Here is an 18,673-nt window from a genome sequence, read left to right as displayed (position 1 = left end):
TACTCAACGTCCCATCATCAATTCCCTAAAGCTTATTTGCCTAATGCAAAAATCTGTCTAATGGACCTACTAATTTGACCAAAACACTTTCAAGATGGGCGTACTGTTCCACATGCTCTAGATTATGAGCTCCTATTTTAATACTTAATTCTCTCTTTCTAGAAAGTTGCAAAACCTCTGCTTTGTTCACATTTATCTCATCCCATGCCAATAATACTGCTTTCCAATGACCTCATCAATATTTGCAAACCTTGAAAACCTCAACTGGCAAATAAAAGCTTGGTTATCAGCAAGCCTATTTCATTTTAGGACTTCCCCAACAACTTTTATTTCTCCCTCCAGTTCTTTCTGTACCTCTTCAACCATATCCTCCACATGTATGTAAGTGTATCATTTTTTAATAATTATTACTAAGAAATAACTAGAATATTTGGATAACATTTATTTTGCATATTAATTGATCCTTATTTACCAATGACAACTATTATCACTTATTAGTTTTGTTTTTATTTTATTTATTTATCAACTTTATTTGGCCGAGATTGAGACTCTATAGTCCCTTATTATATAGACATAATCCCTATATATTACATAAAAATAGTTACAAACACCCAAATCCCAGATGAATGAAAAACCCACCTAGGCGAGAATCAAACCTCCGAAAGGTTGGCTACTTAACCCTCTAGGTTAGCAGGTGAGGACATTACCCGACCACCACAAAGGCCGGTAGAGGTGTTTCAGAAAGTCAAAGATTGAAATAACTGGTAGTATAAAGAAGATAGAGGCTCGCATTGCATTTAAGTTTCTTCATTTGAAAGGTCCAAGTGATGGTTAAATCCATGATGGAAGGATGGCTGTTTATAGAAATGATAGCCCTTTTTCATATGACACAGTTTCAAGGTGGAAAATGAATTTTCAAACTTACCACAGGTAATACAAGAAGTGAAAGACCATCACTCACAGACTATACTGTCATAGTTAAGAAAGTAAAGGACTTTATCCTATTATTCTGAAGAGCAACCATCCAAATGATCATGAATGAGACCAATCTTAGTGAGTAGGGTATTACTATATGTGAAAAATTATCATTAAGAACGGCACATAACAAAGGTGTCAGTATTCCATGACTACTGACTCTTTTTCAGAAGCAAACAAAGTACGACCTGCAATCCCGGCCACAGTACAACCAGCAGTCAAAGTGATGTGGCTTTGAAATTTTTCCATATTCAACCTATTCTCACCCCAAGCTAACTTTTTCTTATTCCCAGAGCTCAAAAAACTATAATGGGGTTTCCATATAATCATCAATGCTTGCAACCCCTTGGCTGACTGACACACTTGATTGGCTTGATATTCAGGAAAACTTAACTGATTCAAAGAATTCCCCACCGACTTTATTCCCATCTCCAGTTCTTCTCATGCTGCTTCTACCAGTTCTTCTACATATTGGAACAGCAAGGGTGACAATGGACCATGAACTTCTAAACAGTAAAAATGGTGATTCTTTAAAGATCAAATTGAAAAGTATATTTATCAAAAAAATATTTTACTCTGTTGATGAATTCATGGTCAGCAAGTATCATTGACTGAACTAAGTGAATTATTTGAGTATGAATGTGCTTTAAATTAATGACGTTTACTCCGCACAAATTTTAAATTTACTTCATTTTTCTGATATTTGACATGCCTTACATGTTGTATATCTCTATGCATAATGATCTCTTGGCAAAAAAATGTATTATTATTACTTCAATTGGAATACTTTGGTATTTATTGAATATGTAAGTACATTTTTAATCCAATATTCTGCAACTGAAGTCGTTAGATCACCTTAGTTTTTTCTATAATTGATCCATTATATTTTAGAAAAATTCTGATATGCTCAATTTATTACTAAATGATTGTCATTTATTAATTTGTTAATATTCACCAAGACCAAATTTTATTAATGGACTAATTAATGGACTAATATTGAGTAACTTTTGGTTGGTGAATTTATTCCAAGGGCTTCTGTGATTGAAGCTCAAAGGACTTTATAAATAGATGCGGAGAGCATAGACAAATGAACTATGAACGTTCTAGGAATTAGTCTCTCTAAGCACAAGAAGATCTGAAAAATTAGCCAAGACATCCGCTCAGATGTATTCCATAAACTCCTTTCTTCAGCAAATCATGGTATCCTTGTAATTATAGACGGTGGATGAATAAGTTTTAGCTCAACTTATACAATGGAAATTTTCCTCTGAACCATCAAAATTTTGACATAGATAATAAGCAAAAATACAGAATGATAATGAGTGCTACCTGACAAAATAAAATGTATATAATTGGGTCATACCACTGCAAAGGTCGAATATTTCATGAGCTGTAATGGTGAGAACCCTCAACACCTCTTTCCACCCATGTCTTTTTATTAGAAATGATTAGCTTTTAAAATGCCTCGGCTGTATCCCACAGAATCCATTCATAAGTTTTTTCTTCTCTAATATCTGAGGTGATTAAGCTGAGATAATTCTAGAGAAAAACAGTAGACTGTCCAGTACAAGGAGAAAGGTCCAGGTTATTTGAAAGTGGGAATTTATCCATTATAAAACATGGGTGAATAAACCAAAACATTATTTGTAGTAAAATGATGCCAGCTGTAACTTAAAAGACAAATGCAGATAATTATGTGAAGGCAATTATGTATTCTCAAACAACAATGCCACATGGTACATTTATCAGGAATGCTAGCTAATGGCTGTACAAGAATGAGCAATACCTTGAAGAAAATGAAGGGAGCTTTAAGATACACAAAAAGTGGTGAGCCACTGGTACCCTAGTTCCTGTGAAGTATCCATACCATCTGGATTTGTTGTTCTTATTAAATTTCAATTAAAATGTAGCATGCAACCATCCATAGTTTCATTGAAACGATAACTGATGTAATTTCCTGTTGCTTTCCTCAGCGGTGATTTTAGTGTGAGATCATCGCTTAAATGGAATATGTGTGGACTTACTCTAATGTGGACCCTACCCATTGAAATATGTGACATGGGTGACCCAACTAGGAAAAATTGTCATTGCTCCTGTCAGAGCTGCTATAGAGGTTATTGCAATACAATGCATCCAATGTGAAAAGCTGTTGCTGGAGATATTAAAAGAGGCCAAAGATGGTGATAGATGGGAGAATGCTGGGAAAGTGAGGAAGAGTCAGGAGAAGAATAGGTATTTTGGATTAAATTAAGGAGTTATAAAGCATGCAGTCTTAAAGAATAACCAAATGTAAAATGAGATTTTAGAATGTTTCAATTCATGTAAGTTAGGACTTAGGACGTCCGTAGTGTGCTGAGCCAGGATGCATTAAATACCTACCTATGAACTTTGGCCACATAATGTGAAAGAAAGATTTAGTTACAAAACATTTCCTTTCTATTATGCAATAAAAAATAATTTGTCATATTCAAAGAGAAAGAAACATTACTATTCCTTGTATTCCACCTCATACATATAAGTAGTCTACATTGCATTAGATAGTACCCTGAAGAGCACTGAAAGGGTGTGTGGTGGGGGGTGATTACAAACTGGACTTCTTTTAATCTAAGATTCTTTTCCTCCATAGTGTAGTCAAACAAAGCTATTCTGATCCCTTATCCTTTGTAGAAAATATGACAACTTTAATCTACCTGTTCTATACTCGATATCTGTAATTTAATGACATGATCTCTCTCACCGCAGTATGATGAGAGTAACAATATATTTTCAACATCATTGCTAAAGAGACATTCTTCCCATTTATACAAGGGATTTATTCTGTAATTTAACCTTCATTCTGTGAGTGAATACCAACCTACCTCCTCTAATTATTTTGATATGCTACTCAGTTTATCATAACAACATTTTACTAATCTAGCTCCTCTATGCTGCAAACAATCTAATTCAGCACTCAATCCAACTTTGTGAGGATACCATATACTAGCAGCTTAATAATTTTCTTGGGCTCAACAAATGCTACTTCAACATTAAATTAAGTGCGAAAGCCAAGATGTCACTGCCTGCCTAACTAATAAATAAATCCACCTGCTATTTAAGATATCCAATGAGAGCACTAAATTTGAGATCGACAACAACATGAGGACAGCTCACAGGAAGGTAAAACTTTTATGATCGACTCATTTGGACACAAAGTAACACTAAGTAAATACTAAACTCCCTCAATCAGCTAATATTTCACACATATGAATATGAAAATACTGTTAAGCACTAAATGCTGTAAAATAATAATGTTATAACGCTTTAAAAGAATACACTTAAGTCTACAGCTACCACAAAGCTTGCAATTGATCACATCAACTACATAACTGGTTCTTTGGTAAAGGATAAGTACAGCAGGGTATAGTAGTTCAACAAGGTTCAAATCAATGGCCAAGAGCCGACTGTCTAGTAAATAATAGACCCCCTTCATTTTTTATAATCTCAATTTTTCATCCTCTTCCAGCAGATGATAAGTTGGGAGAGAATGTAAATTTCAATCAAAAAATTGAAAAAAGTATTATCAATATCCTAAAATAAATGCCATTCCTTTTACGTAAATATTCAGTGATTTCTTTGTTTCATTGGTTTTATGACGCTAGTTAGCCCTTTTAGTTAGTAAGTTAGACCATAGACACTGTTGGTTTGAATCCATTTGGAATGTGTGAAAAAATATGCCAACCCAAACAAGAATTTTCCTAAGTTTGCTCCTTCAAACAAATGGAAATTTCATTTTTGTGAAAAAGTCACATTTGGTATAAATATTTCCTTAAAAATTATTAAATAAAACATTTTTCCCCTCATCTTACATCATCCATTTTTTTTCCTTGCTTTCTTTTGGGGAGCACACATTCTTAACATCCAGCATCTGTATCTGCTCCATCTAGCTGATGGATGCTGTTTCATTTAGGTATCTACGTTGTGCACCCCTTAAACCTCTGGCAGCATGAAATTTAAGGTGTTTAAACATCATTTTCATTTCCGGTCAAATTCGGAGGTTTCCCACCACACGCATTACGCGTATAATGCCTTCGTACACCGCCCAGATGGTTAGGATGCGGTTCAATCGCGGTCCTGTTTGCCACCTGAAGTGTTAAGTTCCTGTACACCAAGAATTAATACTTGCAAGTCACACTGTGACCTTCATGTTGGGATAGGAAAAAACTTTCGAAAAAGGTCAATGCCCCCAGCTAATCTCAGATTATCATTGAAGTCTCTCCATCTCTCCCTGAACCGTTTCTCAGAGAGTCCAATGTCGAAAGGAGTTGGGACCAAAATGACTCCTCCTGGCTCGTGGAGGATTCCATACGATGTCTGTCCAATAAATACGCGAACTGGGCCATAAAAACTTTATTTTACCAAATTTAGTCTGCATCGATTTTGTCCCCCCACAAAGTACTCTCCATTCGTTGCAATGCACTAAATCCATCTTCTTTTTCAGTGATTAAAGCAACCTTGAAAGTCCTCGGGAGTTATGCTTTTTAGTTTTCTCTTCGTTTCTTGCTTAATTGTATCCACATCTTCCCAGTGATGTCCCCTCATCACATTTTTGCATTTTGGGAATAGGAAAAAGTGGCAGGGGGCGAGATCTGGCGAATAAGGAGGATGATCAAGGATGGTGATTGAATTTTTTGTAGGAAACTGGCGAACAATCAATGTGAATGTGCAGATGCATTGTCATGGTGAAGGATCCATCCATCGCCTTGAGTCAAATTTGGTCGCACACGACGCACGCCATCTCTCAAACGCTTGAGAGCTGTAAAATAGAACTCAGCATTTACTTTTTGTCCTTCCAGAAGAAATTCATGATGAACAACACCTTCGGCATCAAAGAAAACCAAGAGCATGACTTTGATTTTCGATCGGCTTTTTCTTGATTTTTTGGTTTGATTTAATCCACTTGAAAACGAATGTTTTCTTCAGAGCATTATCACCGTAAACAGCTGTCAATATTTCAGTGATTTCTTGATGACTTTCACCGCACTTCGCCAAAAACTCAATGTTGATTCGTTGCTCCGTAATGTTGTCAGTTACCGTTTTTGACAAACAGCAAAAACAAGGACAACAGTAACTAACATAACTGGCACTATACGCACAGCTCGACGATCCGCCAAGCACACTTGGCTACTTGCCTACTACGGGGTCCGCGTCGTGGCCGCCAGTTGGCACCAGTTCGCGTATTTATTGTACAGACCTCGTATTTGCCTTTTTTTTTTTCTTTTAAGGTCTCTTGACCTACCTTGAAGCTAGCAATACCTTTAATTAAATTTCCAATACGAATTCATTCATTCCAAACTGTTTCTTTTTTCAATTACTTTCGTCCCCACCTCCAACACGGCAACTTATTTCCGGACCTCATTAACTTCTCACTCCTTGCCAATCCTTCATTAACAGCATTCTACTCCAAGCTGCACTCTACTCCAAGTAACTCCCTCTCCAGAGAAGCAATATTTTTAGTCACTAGTTTTCGATTGAAAGAGTATTTTTTGTAAACTTTCGCATATAAGGTGTTTTTGTGAAGGAAATTATCAATTTTTTTCGGGAATTGTGACAACATTTTCTCTCTATCCACCCATCGATATTTAATAAGATGATGATGACATAGCATGATAATAATGATAACATAACCTTTTTTCGTCGATTGGGAAATTGCCTGTCTGGTTCGTTTTGACGTTCGCAGGATCTTACCTAAAACCGTCAGGTGATTTAAAGATAAAATTCAAAATTTTCGAATATTATCCAACAGCCGTGAAGTCATCGTCAGTAATATCGTTGCTTCTGTTTCTAAAAATTTTGTTAAAATGATGTTAGCAGTTATTAAGCCAAACAGGATCTCAATCCACATGATACGATAGGGTGACTTCGCGGCTCTTCTGTGCCCACGCTGAGTCAAAACGTAAAAAGTGCGTTAATCCGCATTAATTTTCATCATAGTGCACGTATTTATTTCAATAAATCTACCTTGAATGATAAATGCGAAAAATACGTGAAGATACCGTTGCACAGCAATTACTACCACTTCAATTTGGAAGAAATAAAAAAAAATTTGTAGCCATTTTAGAGCAAAAGCCTGCCATGGTAAAACAAAAAGCTCATTGTTTCGATGTTAACAAGTTAACCAAGTCACCATAAAAACAATCAACCCGAAGGCCATTTATCTCTATCAATCCACATGAGAAATAATTTGAAAAATATCTTTGGAGCACCTATAAAGCTATTGAGTGGTAACTTTCAAGGTTTAATCACAGGCCAAATTAAAGAGAGGGCGAGGCACTTTCTTGCTTTCTGGCTAGTTTTACAGTTGGAGCAGAAGATATGAATGCCTATTCTCGTTATTTCCTTCGAGTTTCGAGCTTATGTTGTCAGCTGTTCCATGAAGTAAATAACGTTCTCCGGGCGTGCTAATTCGCTTCCGTTTTTACTTCTTTTTCACTATTACCGCTGTGTAGGATATTTTGTCCTTCAAACCACTCCACATTTCTGGGAAAACCTACAGTATTTAAGGACGTCACAATATTCTTGGAATTTTGTGGGCTGCGTAGGCGTTGCTGTAGTAAATTTTGTATAGAGTACCTTATCGTGGTTGATTAGACAGAATACCAATAGGTTTCATTGCTTTTCAGACCCAAAATTTAGCGCTATTTTGCTCAATTCATTTCGAGTCTGAAAATCAGACTGCGGGACATTTCGCTGAAAACCGATTGAATGTAGAATGGATGGAAATTCGTGTGCCGATTTTTGTCTGGTAAATCGCAAAACCGCCAGTGGAAAACGTCGTTCATTAAGGGATTCAAGTCCAGTGTACTTCTTTCTCAAAAAACCACCCTAATTTACAATAGACAATGCAACCAAAATGCATGAAAAAAGGAACATTATGATACGCATTAAGTGCATTTAGAGCGTGGAACAAAAACGCATTCAGCTTACATGCAAATTTATTGCTTATTGCACTTCGGCCGAGATAGGATGATATAAAAAAACAAATGAGATAATGGACATAAAGTAAGCTATCAAATCACTCGTCCAGTATCCCCCTATCTCAGAGGGTGCCTGCCCTCCACCTGGAGAGACAACGTCCACTGCCAGGATCAAACCTGACACCTAAAATAATGCACTGACAGAACAAATGGCCAAATCCCGAATGTATTTGCATCAGTTAAAATTTTTGGGTAATAAAAGGTAAATAAGAGTTTAACGGAAGAATAGATAGCATCATGCTATCCTCGGAGTCGTCATGACGCTATTCTTGAATAACAACACGCCATTTAATGCCAACCGAAGGCCGGTACAATGAACTTCTCTCCAAATGGCACCTAAAACTAGTGCCATTGAACACTCAGGCACGTTTAGGGCATGAGCCATGACTTTCGGAGTAGAATTCACAAATCAAATCCCCCCAGCATTGCAAGTAAGGATAAGAGGACAGTCTTCCCATGATGCTTAATTTCGAAAAGTGACTACCCTGTTATCTCTTTTAAACACGCCCTTGAACCATAACTCTTAATTTATTTTCCAACCACATCTCAATTTTAGGATAAAATTCTGACCAACTACTAACATGTTGCAAAGGGATAAAGAATACACTTACCTAAGTCCAGAGTCAACTGTTTGCATCCTTCTGTGAATAATTCCGCCTAACCCGTCCATCTCACCGCGGCTCCCGTAGTTATCTTCTGCTAGATCAAATCCATGTTACTTCAGGATTGAAGAAGCAGGTCGGATATCAATTTGCGCTACGCTCGCCGTTAACGACACACACTATTGACACAATCACATTTTTATCTTCGAAGGGATTCTTGATATGAACAAGTTGACTTTTTATGTCCACAGTTCTTTAAAATTAGGTTTTCCTCTGGCTCATCGTAGGAATCCTTTGCTACCTGTCTCCCCACGCCTCTTCGACCACGTCGTTCAACCACGGAAGAGGTACCGACACTGCACATCCCTAAGAAAGAAAAGGAGATATGGAGGGTTGGAACGGGGGAGGAGAAGCCGTCCATCCATTTCGCCCCTCACTTTCTCAACGTTCCCTCACCGTTGCTCCCTCCTATTTTACCCCCCCCCCTAACAAATTTCCAACCCCTAGTTAAAAGCTACGTTTTCATTCAACCGTTTTCGCGTCGCTGGCATGGCCCGCTTTCATTCGGAAGTCGGCGATAACCCGTTCGACGTACACTCGCTGTGGGGAGGTGTACATTTTATTGAAGGGAACTTGAGGCGGGGAAGGAGAAGTATCGGTTGGGATGCGGCTGGGGAGGGGGCGTAGGTTGGTCTAATTAGATGGTTGATGGGGAGGGAATTAATCGGAAATGAGGAAGAAGGTAAGTACAGCGGAAGGGGGAAGACAGGGGAGGTGAACTTTGCTCGAGGATAAGGAAACTTCCAAAAAGGGTGACTATCTCGTAAAAAAATCCTTGTTAACCAAATGTCCGGCTAGGCACTCTTCTTATCTCTACATAATTGTTCTATAGTGTCCATTTTTCGTTTCTTTTCCTCGAGGTGAAGTACGTCCGGAACAAAGTTACTGTTATGGACACTTTTGGCGACATTTGCGGATTGGGTGACATTCCTATACCGAATAATTCGCTGGTGTTCCTCCGCACATAACTTGAACTATCTCCCCGTTTTTCCTAGCCTGCACTGCAATCTGTTCATTTTAGCGAGTAAATGCCACTTTTTCCAAGTTTTCCGCTTTTTCCTGGTTCCTATTAAAAATGTTCGCAAGTATAGTTTCCCGGCCATATTATGAAGGTGCATACCCCATGATGTCGCCTATGCGTCGAAACCGGTAGTAGTGGAATAATGTTTAGTGTGAAAAAATAGTTTACTTTTTCAATGATCTTGAATATTCACAACGTAGAGCCTGAATCCATTGAATTCTGTTTGATTAATATCTAGCCAGTACAGATTTTGCCAACTGGTGGAACAACTACCCAACAATGACAACGGTAAAACTCCTTAAGATATCGCTGTGTGAAACACTATGTATTTCAAACACTTCACATTTGCGATTGCCCATCGTACGTGGCTCTTCAAAAAAATCCAAAAAGGTTGGCGCTCGTGAGTGCAGTCTTGGAAAATGTGCGCAATTATGAAGCTTCATATCTCACTGGATTGCTGCTAATGTTTCAGCTATATCTATCTCGTGGTTTCATTTTTATAGTCGATTGAAGCAACGAACTTTTGCTAATTTATAAAAGTGGAAAATATGAGTTTCGTACGAAGATAAAAAAAACTTCTTTTTAAAAGGCTTAACACCGAGAGAGATCAAAGCCGAGTTGGATAAAGTTCATGGCACGTCTGCTCCTGTGTTTGCGACTGTTTATAACTGAGTAAATCAGTTTGAACGTAGTCGCACATCTGCAAATGATGAACATCGCTCGGGACGTCCATTGGAATACGAAATGATTGACAATATCCACGATAAGGTTTCGAGTGATCGACGAATCAAAACTCGCGAAATGCATATTTGAGGCCACAGGCATATCACAAGGCGGAGTTTTTTCAAATTTGCACGAAATTGGGCGTGGAAAAATCTCGGTAATATGGGTGCCGCATTTGCACAGAGTGGAGAATGAACGCATTCGTGTGAACGATTCGGAAGTTGGTTTGTCGCGTTTCCGTCGCAATCCTGAGGAGTTTCTACACCGATACATATCTGTGGACGATACATGCATCAAAACACTACTGCACACCAGAGACAAAGGAACAATCGATACAGTGGGTTTCTAAAGGCGGTCCGGTCCCGAAGAAGGCGAAGACGGTGAAATCGGTAGGTAAGGTGATGGCCACGGTTTTTTGGGATGACTATGGAATCATTTAAATCGATTAATTGCAAAAAGAACAAACGATAAATTGAGATTCAGTTATTATACGTCGTAACGCACCGCTACTTGTTATACACTGTTATACACCGCTACTTGTTACTACAATACTTGTTATAAATGAGTATATCAACATCTTTTGTAAAGAAAGATGTGTAGAATACAATGGCGTACGACTTAACACTATGAAACTTCATGATAAATTATGAAAACTAAACCTTTGTAAGTTCCACTAATTTTTATTTTAAACGGTCTGCTTCGTCAAACAGTCGACATCATCGGGTACGTATTACAGAATTTTTGCCGTATATACGTACACACGGATGTGGAGGGAGGAAGGAAGGCTTGCAGGGAAGTATGTTATTTTAGAAGAGTAAAGGGGGGGGGAGTTAGGAGGTAGGAGAAATTGGGAGAAGGATGAGGAGGTAGTGTCTGAACCAAGGGGAGAGGGAGAGAGTATGGATGATTGAAGGGAAAGCAGAAGGGCATGGCCCTGGGTGGAACTGCGATAACCCGCCGCGCCAATACGGCTGCGCGTGTCGCCCGCATCCAGCAAGGGGCAGAGTAATCGAAAAGGTGCCCGTGGTCCGGTCTTATGGTGGGGGAAAGGCGCAAATCCGTAAACCGTAAGCTTCAGCAGACGACCTTAATTCTAAACAGCGTTGACGTGACACTTGTCAATTAGAATTAAACTGAAAAAGTGTGTAGAGATGATTTTTTGGAATTGGAGGAGTTTCCTCCCGAACGCCTACTGCATTAGGAATAACGTTAAAGATAGTGCAGGCTCGATTAAATACTTAGGCGTTACCCTCACTTACGACCTCTCCTGAGGGAAACATATGCGAGGATGAAGTGGACAAGGTAACAAAGAATTAAGGGTTATCAGAAGTTTAATGGCGAAATGTGACAAGAATGCTAAAGAGCAATATTATCATTCACTGATTAGGCCTCATTTAGAATATGCTGCAAATGAATGCGATCCTCATAAAGTTGGATTGATTGCCGAATTAGATCGCATGCAGCGTAGAGATGCTTTGTTTGTAAAGCGTTATGATTAACTGACTAGCCTACTTAAATAATTAGATGAGCAAATTTGGGAATCACTCAGGCACCGAAGGTTAAATTACAGATGAAATCTATTGCATTAATTGGATGCTGGTCTCTTTACCGATGACGTTGAAATGTTTTATTAACTCCATATTACTACGGTAAGAGAGATCAGGTAAATAAAATCATAGAGATTGAGTGCAAAATAGACAGATGAAAATTTTCGGACGAACGATAAGGGATCAGAACAACGCTTTCCGACCGCACTAGGGTAGAAAAGTATTTTGCGTTAAAAGTAATCTGGTGTATGCCATACGCCCTAGCAGTGGCTTGCATGGTACCATTATGTACTCCTGAAACTGTAGGTCTCTTCACTTTCGACCACCAAGAAATTTGCTTACATCCCCCATGATAGACAGTATTCAAACCTGCGACCTTTGGGTCACTCGAACCCATACATACACGAATACCTCGTTTGAGCAGCCAATCCGAAAGTTTGAGAATGCTTGTCATCGCCTAAAAATGTTTGTCGATGTTCGGCAAGTTTCCATTGACAGCCCAAAATTTGAGTATTCCTGCTCCACATTTTTGTTGCGTGAAACCGTTGGATGATCGCCTGTTGCTCGGGGAAGTTTGCTAGAAGTTCAGTTAAAGGTAGCTGACGGGAAGAGTTCTCAAAAGTTGTCAATAAATAGCCTCCTCCCACAGCAACGAGGATCTGGTATCCATAGTAACGAAATAAACAGTATGGCAGGGAGAACGAAAGTCGTCGAGCACCTACTTACTCAATAAAGGATTTTTTCTGTCTACCTCATGTTTCGATCCACAAATAATGAGTTCATGTTTCACGGATTTCACATAAAGTGTTTAAAAAGTCATCAGATATACCATAGATTGGATGTGAATTAAATACAGGTAAACTTTATTACATTTTCTCTTTATGTTATAGGTGATGAACATATTATAGGGCCAGGGTCTTGCTTCTCATGAAATAATTTTTTTGTCATCGATTATATTCAGCTATAAAAATGATGTTTTCAATATTTTTAAGACAATTTTTTTGAGGGATGAATAGATGTTCAATGACAAGAATTCATATGTAGTCATTGTGAAGTGGAGGAAGAGTATATTATCGGACTTGGCATAAGCCAAAATTAGCGGTAACTTGGCCCTAAAATATGTAAACTACATTAATTATTGAACATAAAAACAGCATTTGAAGCGGCCTTATGGTTTCATTATGTGCATTGCGATAAAATTAATTCATAATGATTGTCTACTCATGGGCTCTGAATTCAACTGTGTTGATATACCCTGAGTTGATTTAAACGTTTTTTTGAAACCAGCTATAATAACAGTGGCCGAGTATAGGGGGTTGTGTAATTTTCAGGGGGACAACTGGCCAATGTTTGCTGGATGTAATTAATTTTGGAACCATTCAATACCAACAGGAATCATGATTCCTACTGCTTGTGGAGAAAGGGCTGCCAGCAAAACAAATATTCACACATGGATTATCTCAGACGTTGATGAGATCAAGAATTGGAAAATGCCCACATCAGCTTCTAAAGAAGCTTATGTGATACCTCCAAGGTCAGGAGATTTTCAACACACAGGTTAGTACAAAAATGCATACTATTTTATTCTGTAATATTATAGGAATAAAATTCCTCAAATGAGTCATCTTTTCAGGGAGTCGCAAAAAGTTATACCAGATGTTTTTCCATCAAGAATCGGAGAAAGAATTATCTGAAAAATTAACACATGAAGATCCTGTTTCTATTTTAACTACTGAGTACATGGGAAACTATAATAAACCAATCTGTTCTCAGAAACCTGGATATAATAAAGAGGTGGGTGATTATAACCATCTTATTTTGGATTTTGATGCCATAGCTGGCAACTTATCTGATGCTTTTAGAATATGTTAGAAATTACATAGCCCATTTAAAGCCTCTTTAGTTTTTGCTCAACTAAGATATGTAAACTGTTACATATTTATGTCATAATTGGGATTATTTAGGTCAATTTCCATGCTGGTGGGAGATAAAAAATTTAAATCATTAATTAATTGATTATTTGTTACATCATTCCTTAATTTAGACCATGAAACAATCAAACTGAGTCTGTTAAAAAATATTTTATAATAATTCAATCACTTAATGGAGTTTATGGGTTTAACTAATCAATAACTTATTAAATAAATGCTTGATGCTTTACAGATTACTATACAAATTGGATAGTCTATCATTTTAAGGTAGGTTTTGGATGGCTCTCAAAAACCATTTAGTAATTTTGTAGACTTCTAAAGCATTTCTGCACAACATAAACATCTTTTACCATTAATCATACTCCATTGGTTCCTCACACTTTTTATCCTCAGCAAATATATCCAAATAACCTTTTCTTTTCCATACTCTTTTCCATCTCAAAATATCCTCTAACAGCAGTCTTCAACATCTACCCTGCTACTTCCACATTTTCCCCATCCAATTTCCCTGCTATTCTCGAATGTTTGTCTCTTCTCATTCAAAATCTAATACCCATTTTTTAGTTTTACACTCTACAATTCATACTCAAATCTACTGTATCTCATATTTCAAAAGCATCTACAATCTACGCCTACAAGGTGTACAGCTTCAGGCTAGGCGAAAGCAAGGCTACATGTATCATCTTTCATCAAAGGCCTGGCCCCAGAACCCTAACACTGTCTTCCATGTTGAAACCGATTAATTTTTTCTTTTTGTCTTCACTCTGTGTAGATGTCTACTCACAATTCCCTCTTCAAATACTTGTCTTGAAAAGACAATTTTTCTATTGTGTCCCCACAACCTGTCCATTTCCATCTGAAATATGACTCAATTATGGACATGGTTCCACAACTTGGTCTATACAAGTATTTAGTCAGATTCTTATAACAATGGAGTGTCTGATGATAGTATTCATCCTCATTACTAACCTTTATATACAAAAAATGCCATATTTACACATCATTTTGAAATTCTTACAACTCTGAAGCTAATGCTATATGTTCAGCTTTGGATTTGACAATGTTCTACATTTTCTTTTGACCTAAGGTGTTACTGAATCTATAATTTAATGTATTATTCTACTTGCAGCTGTATGCATGCAATGATCAATTCTATTGATTAGCTCAAAAATTCCTCATAAGGGTTGAGAAAGAAAGTTTGCACTTCCACATAAAGATTTATTATTTCACACGACCTTGGTTTCGATGCTGGACATCATCATCAGGTGACACACATTCTAGCCTTCATGAAGACTACACAGGTAGATGAGATTCTCTCCTGGGTCTATCAGCAAGCAACCCTCTCCAGTATGATTTCTTGAGGTCTTTCATGTGGCTGATCTAGTACATCTATGTCTGCCTCTTGATTTGGACTATCTTCCTCTGGTATGATGGGTTCTTGAATTCTATAAATTTCAAACTTAACTGTAGCTGAAAAAGGAAAAACATCAAGCGTTTGTGCTGGACTATCTTATTCACTGAGACTGTCTTTCAAATGACAATTTTCAAGAAAAACAACTCTGTGCTTTGACATACAGTTTTGATTTTGGATTCCACTCTTCGCATAGTTTTCACTCTACATTAAAAAATAGGTCAAACATCCAAAAATCTTGAAATAAATGATGTCCACCTGTGCCATCTATTACTCGTATGGATCACTAAAATTGAAAAGTTGGGTTTTCCATTCTTTAGATAAGTGGCCATTGAGCAGCCTCTGATCCAATAACCTGTGGGCAGTTAAAATATCCATAAATATGCACCCAACCTTTTCACAAATAGTTCTCAATGCTCTATCAGCTCTTCATTTTGCTCAAGCATTTATGGGACTGTTAGGTTATCTTCCATGCCTCCCTTTTTCAAATAGTCCTGATGCATTCATTTACATATTCCTTTCTTTTGTCAAAGCTTAAGGTCTTTATCCTGTAATCTATAGCATCCTATACTGAAAAAGAGAAACTTTCTCAGGCACCTCATCTTTGGCGTTAAAAAAATATGAAAAGGTTTTCAGAGTACAGTCATTGACAAAATGCAACAACCACCAGAGGGAGGCATTGACCTGCAGGTGTCAAAGTGCACCAATTCCAGCTTCTCTGATGCTCTGCTGTCACTTGGTTCACATGTTTGAAAATGCTGCTTGTCTTTCAGACATGGAACACAAGGTTCTGAGACACTAATTTTCATGCAATAAATTCCTTGTCAATAATGTTCTTTCATTTTCTCCGTAGCTGTTATGCACAGGTGACCTGAATGCTTGTGCCACAACTGATGCACAATATCCACACTTTCAGCATGAAGGGTAGAATCTACTGGGACTGGTTACACATTCTCCAATTTTCACATCCCATTGGCTTCTAATCCAGTTATGAGTGGATCTACTGGTATTTGCCCAAGGTCCTGAAACTATCTTACAAACATACCTCTCTTAGTAATCTGCAGCACAGATAATAAATTTGCAGCCAACTTTGTAGCATAAGTGATATTTTTATAGGCACAACTTTATTCCCACTTTTCAATATTCATTACCACATTTCCACCACCTGCAAACTATAACCCTGCCTCATTTGTACTATCATTGGTATGTTCATGAAAATAATCATGGAGCATATCATAATGTGGTGATTGAGGTACAAGAATCCAAATGAAATCTTCTAGACTGGACATACTCCTACATGAATTACAGCCAACAAGCTGAAAACACCCTATCTGTGCATTTCTTCCGGTGATGTTTCTCAGCCACATGGGTTGTCTATGTTGCGCGATGATACATCGATAATATCAGCAACTAGATTCAGAAAGACATTTCCAAAACTTCTGCTAGCAATTCTATATTTTTATTCAATTTTGAATATGTGCATATATAAGCATGTTTAGATACATTTGATTCATACATAAGTCGTCATTTACTCTTTAATTGAAATTCATTCATCTATTTTGAATTTTGTATCTTAAATCCTTACAATGGCTGGTTTACTATAAAAAAACTGCCATGTTTATTTCATGTTTGCCAGTCAACAAAGGGGTTGCAAGCATTTTTGAATGAATTGGAATTTTAGTGCGATAAATATGAATTGCTGAATGAATAGGAAATTTAGAGTGATAGACATGGGATGAGAATTAATATAAATAAAACAGGGGCTATGGGGTTTTCCAGAAAGAGAAAGGCTAAGGTTAACATTAAATTAGGAGAGCAAAAACTAGAGTAGTAGTAGTAGTAGTATTTAGGGGAGGCAACCGAGAGCTGAAGTCATTTGCGTCATTAGGGATGGACAGGAAAGGATGAAGGATGGAGAGAAACCCGGCGTCGGCATTAGCCTACTCTTTACGAAAGGCGCCAAGGGGTCAGCAGCTTAACGTCCCATCCGATGGATGGCGTACTCACTCAAAGTGCCCTCCACAATGCACCTCAAGAAGGGATCGAGATACCTATGAAAAATATTCAACACCGTCGGGAACCCGGATGCAACCTCTGGGTGAGAAGCCAGTACGTTAGCCCCCGCACCATCTCGATCCCCCTCAAAAACTAGAGTAGGCAGAAGTTACATATAGGTAACTAGTTAGGTAGAGTTTGCATATCTCGAAAGTGTTTCCGACAAAAATTGTCAAAGTATTATGGCCATAAGAAGAAGAACTTAGTTAGGCGAAGAAGTTTTCACAAGGATGAGGGCATTGATGACAGGAACGTCCAATAAGGATGTTAAGAAAATACTCGTAAAAACTTAAATATGGAGCATAGTTATGTACACTGTGGAAACATGGTCATTGAAGTAGGACGATAGCCAAAGATTTGAGACATTTGAAATGTGGGTGTGGAGAAGGATGAAGGTGAAATGGATAGGAAGGAAAACTGATTTACGAGGTGCTAAGTATGGTGGGGAAGGAGAGAGGATTTTTGAGAGAAATCATTAAGAGACTTAAAAAAGATGCAAATCATATTGACTGGCAGCGGGATGTTGAAGACTGTGACAGTGGGAGGATGTTAGGAAAATGAGGAAGGGGCAGAAATATTATAGGGATGCTGGATGGAATGAAGTGAGGAAGGAAGTGTGCAGAGGTGAAGAGAGCCTCGTCTTATAGGAGGATGTTGGGTTGTGTTTTGTTAGGAGAGAAAAGATATTTATTGAATAGTTGTGTCCATCCAAAACCTACCATAACTGGTACATTACCAATAATAATAATGTTCTATTATTTTTTAACATATAATATGAAATTCTCAATCTATGACAGACTTTCCTCCTCTCTTTCTACAAATTCTTTCCTAACTCTTTCATCTCCATTCCATCACTTCAGTCAGGTATACATTAGGATTATATTTTTTGCAAAAGTTCATTACCTGCCAGGGCAAATTTCAAATTGTTATATTTGGTTAAGTACATCCCACTAATTATATTTAACGACCTCACAACCCAATTCAAGTTTTTTTCCATTTTATTTTCTACATCCAGTTCCACATTTTTCTGGACCTTCTTAGTTCATCTCCTTTCTTATTAGCTTTAAATAATCTCCTACCTATGTTGATAGATGGAGTCCAATTGTGCTAATAAGGTAATTCAGAATGCTCGACTAAATTTTGATATTTTATACTCTCTGCTATTACTTATGCTCTTTTGCAGATGGAACAACAATTCCCCCTGTACACGAATGAGCCCTGTACTTCCTTTTGGAGACAAAATGCGAGCACTATTCCTGGACTGACTCCCTCCTGTGATTCAAAGCGAATTTTCCATAAAAATACTACATTCACAAAGCCCATTAATGAAGTTTT

This window comes from Hetaerina americana, unplaced genomic scaffold (assembly GCF_022747635.1).
Source record: "Hetaerina americana unplaced genomic scaffold, ioHetAmer1.1.p SCAF_6, whole genome shotgun sequence".
NCBI classification, from domain to species: domain Eukaryota; kingdom Metazoa; phylum Arthropoda; class Insecta; order Odonata; family Calopterygidae; genus Hetaerina; species Hetaerina americana.
The sequence above is the reverse complement of the archived record's forward strand: the minus strand, read 5'-3'. Positions refer to the sequence as shown.